This window comes from Euphorbia lathyris, chromosome 2 (genome assembly GCF_963576675.1).
Source record: "Euphorbia lathyris chromosome 2, ddEupLath1.1, whole genome shotgun sequence".
In the NCBI taxonomy this organism is placed as follows: domain Eukaryota; kingdom Viridiplantae; phylum Streptophyta; class Magnoliopsida; order Malpighiales; family Euphorbiaceae; genus Euphorbia; species Euphorbia lathyris.
This window is the reverse complement of record NC_088911.1, coordinates 71,241,337-71,245,509: the sequence shown is the minus strand read 5'-3', so window position 1 is coordinate 71,245,509 and position 4,173 is coordinate 71,241,337. Positions and strand designations below refer to the sequence as shown.

Genomic DNA, 4,173 nt, shown 5'->3' with positions numbered 1-4,173 from the left:
AAGCTCTGATACCACTTGTTGGTCCCTTATAACGTTACAAGTATAGTTCCAAGGGGGGGTTAGGAACTATTTAAAAATTTTTGTTAGGGCAGACTTCTTTTTCGTGAGAAAAAGGTTTTAACAACGGCGCTGAGTGAATAGCAAGATACTGGCTTAGTCAACTGGTGACTAGGTCAGCTTCTCTACTTGAGTCAGGAGATAGCACTTAGAATCTATTCCTGAGCTCAGATATTCAATGCGCACAACTCAGCTTGACCTCTTTACTTGGTCAGTTTTTGTTTAAGCAAGCAATAAATATATAAAGGAGTTTAAGGTTAGAAATATGTTACTCAGCAGATTTATCCAGGTATAACAAGAGTACCTGTCCCCGGAACACGTTCCGAGATTTCGAATTCTCTACTAAGCTCTTTAACGGTAGAGCATCAAACCTTTTACAATCTTAGAAACTGAGTATAACAAGAGTACCTTCCTCTATACCTCTACTCAATCCTAATCTCTCGCTGAGTACTATAACCGAGTACTCAGCCTCTCCTTTCTAATCTCTAGAAATGATAAGTGTTTGTCCTAAACAACGATTGCTAAGACACCTTAGATGATTGAATAATCACTCTAGACTTTTACACAAAAGATATGAAATTTGGTGTAAGATTGCTTTGTTTTTTCTTGCAGAACTTTGAGTAGAATTTTGGTCATCGTAATGGCTTGATCAAGTTCTATGTTGAATGAAGCAACTGAAGGGCTCTATTTATAGAGACGTCTGAGGTATCGGTCATTTCGAATTTCGAAATAACCGTTGGAGGGAAACGGCTTCCTATCGTTGTTACCCAGTCTTGCTCAGAGCTCTCGGCCAATCAGATTTGAGTATCTTCTGTCCTCGGTCAGCTTTTGGTCAGCTCGGCAGAATGTCTCTCCATTTATGGTAAGGTCAACTAGACAGCATTCTGTGTCTTCTGAACTTTACCCAAAGTGGAAACACTTTGTCTGGAAGTTGTTCTTGCTCAGCTGCTGTCTTGTACTCTTTGTCGAATCAACTCAGCAGCTTCGTCCCGAAGTTGTTCCACGAAGGTATTCTAGATCCTTCTTCCACTGAGCTGCGTTTTGTACATAACGACATCGTTTTGACATACGCGGGCCGAGTTGCCTTAAACTGTTTGACTTGGGCTTTGACTTCCGTATTGGGCTGTGGGCCTTTTAATCTTTGTGTCTTATAAACAATTTAACTCAACATTGAACACACACATTAGTAGAATAAATCAAAGCATTTAAACTTAGTGTGTTTAGAATATTTTTTAATTACACTTAAACAATTTTGTCAAATCAAAATTATGTGGAAAGGTGTTTCAACAGAACCATCTCTATTCCGAAGATTCAGCGAGAAGATTAAGTAGCGGATTCGACCCCGGAGCTTGACAAACTCTAACGAGGTTTGAGGAAAGGATTGACGACCCGGAACTCCAATGTCATTTTGAATGCTTCCATGCTTTTTGTTCTCTGTAAACTTGTATCAATTCACACTTCATCTAATAAAGTTCATGCAATCCAACATACTTTTACGTAGTTACTTTGGTAAATGATCCAAAGTAAAGTTCTGGTGTTTTCATTAAAACGTAGTTAAATTCAAAATCTTTACAAGGAAACTTTGTTGAATACTTGGGTAAATTCATTCTTACGGACGATATGATCGCTAGGTCGGCTTATCGAAAATAAGTATAAATTTGGTCAAGGTAGAAATCCGTTCAGAACTAGGGGGATTCTCTACGGTTCAAAGCCTTTTAATTGAAGGAGTTTAAGTTTATTACACATTTATAATTTTTACAAAGTTTAAAGTTGTTTTCTTTGCTTAATGCAAACGAGTACAATTATTCTCTTGGTCTAAACACTAAATGTTTCTGTTTTGTAATTCAAACTCAAAACAGAATTGATTTCTAACATTCTACACATATTCTAATATGATTCTTATTAAATCAATCTCAAAACCAAATTCAATTAACGATTATCTATTAAATAAACCTTAAATCGTATTTAAACTAAATCAAAATAAGTTTTTGTGAAAAAACGTTCCCTGTGGGATGGATATCTTTTTATTACTACAAGCGAAACCGTGCACTTGCGAAAATCGCTCAACAAGTTTTTTAGCGCCGTTGCCGGGGAACGCCAAATTTTTTTACAAAAATTTAGATTTTTCGTGTTTTATTTCGAATCTAGGTTTATACATACTTATTTTAACTTTTAACTTTTATTTATTTTATTTTACTAACATATTTATTTTTCAATTCTGTTTTGAAGGTCGTTTTGTTTCGTGCAAAAATTTCAAGTTCATGCGCAGTTCTCGAAGTTCGGGCATTCCACCAAACCCATTAGATCCAGAAATCGAAAAGACACTTAAAAAGAAAAAGAAAAACAAGAAACAAAAAGAAAACCAAAATACCGAGCCAGAAAATGTGGCATATCCACCAACACTTATGGATTACGCTAGGTCAGGAGTGGCTGGTGTAACCAATAGTATAGTTAGACCCAGAATAACCGCAAACCAATTTGAAATTAAGCCAGCTTTGCTTAATATGTTGCAAAACAATGTAACATTTTATGGGCTACCTAATGAAAATCCTAACACCCATTTGACAAATTTCTTAGAAATTTGCGACACTTTCAAAATACCAGATGTGACTACCGATGCAATTAAACTTCGACTCTTTCCTTTCACTTTGAAGGATAGAGCCAAGGATTGGTTAACTTCTATGCCAGGCGCAACATTTGCGACTTGGGACCAATTAGCCCAAGCGTTTTTATCAAAATATTTCCCTTTAGCAAAAACTGCAAGAGTCATAAAAGAGTTGACATCTTTTTCTCAAAATGATAATGAAACTTTTTATGAGGCTTGGGAACGTTTTAAAGAACTTCAACGTTTATGCCCACACCACCAATTGCCCGATGCACTTTTAATGCAAACATTTTATAATGGGATAAATCCTACAACTAGAGGTTCATTAGATGCTATGTCGGGAGGGCTATTTATGAAGAAGACATCCGCCTAAGCAAGAGAACTTTTGGAGGAAATGGCAATCAACAGTAGTATGTGGCCCGCAGAACTTGGACACATACCAGTGGCAAAACCATCATCCTCAACCACATCATCCGTTAAAGGTATAGTGAATCTCGATCCAGTCTCGATGTTACAAGCCCAATTTTCTGCCTTATCGCACAAAATTGATAGGTTTATGGCACCGTGCGATACCAATGGTAATCCAATCCCAACGGATGTGGATTACGAAGGTATGAGTGAGATTGAACAGGTAAATTTTGTCCAAGGGCAAAACCAAACTAATAATCCTTATTCTATTACTTATAATTCTGGATGGAGGAATCATCCTAACTTTAACTGGAAAGATAATAATAATAATAATGCAAACGCTAATCAAAATCGTACCAATAATTATCAAAATCAATCTAGAGATACGATTAGCACCCTATCTTCTAAAATCGAAAAATTTATAGACGCTATCGGTGGAAAAGTAAGTAGCCACGATGATGGTTTTAAACGTATCGAGAATAAATTCGATCAACTTATTAAAAACCACTCATCTAGCATCCATAATTTAGAGGTTCAAATAGGACAAATTGCTAAATCAATTCCATCCCAAAAAGAGGGAAGTCTTCCCAGCCATACGGAAGAAAATTCGAAAGAGCATGTAAAGGCTATCACTCTTCGTTCAGGGAAAAATTACTTAGGTCTGGAAATGCCCGAAGAATCTACTTTACAGGGAACTGATTTACCAACGAAATCCAAAGAAGATACATTAAATGCAAAAAGTTCACCTATTGACACAAGTACAAAAACTTTTGTACCCAGACCACCTTTTCCACACAAAGTCCGAAATAAGGACTATGACAAACAACTTTTAACGTTTTTTGACAAACTTAAAAATTTGCATATAAATTTAACATTTATGGATGCGATTACGCAAATTCCCAATTATGGTAAGTTTTTAAAAGATTTGATTTCAGAGAAGATCAGTTGGGAAGGAATTTTCATCCATATCATTAACAGAGGACTGTAGTTCAATAGTGTCAAGCAATTTGCCCACTAAACTCAAAGATCCTGGATGTTTCACCATCCCGTGTAAGTTGGGAGACATTGAATTCCCAAGTAGTCTTTGTGATTTAGGAGCAAGC

The 4,173-nt window shown here is 36.3% G+C and overlaps 1 non-coding gene across 1 annotated transcript; it reads right to left on the bottom strand.

The window, feature by feature from the left end:
* Nucleotides 1-2,819: 2,819 nt before the first annotated feature.
* LOC136221398 (small nucleolar RNA R71) lies at nt 2,820-2,926 on the bottom strand. Its single transcript, XR_010685161.1, has one exon. It is a non-coding gene; the product is annotated as a small nucleolar RNA R71 (small nucleolar RNA).
* Between the last annotated feature and the right edge of the window lie 1,247 nt (nt 2,927-4,173).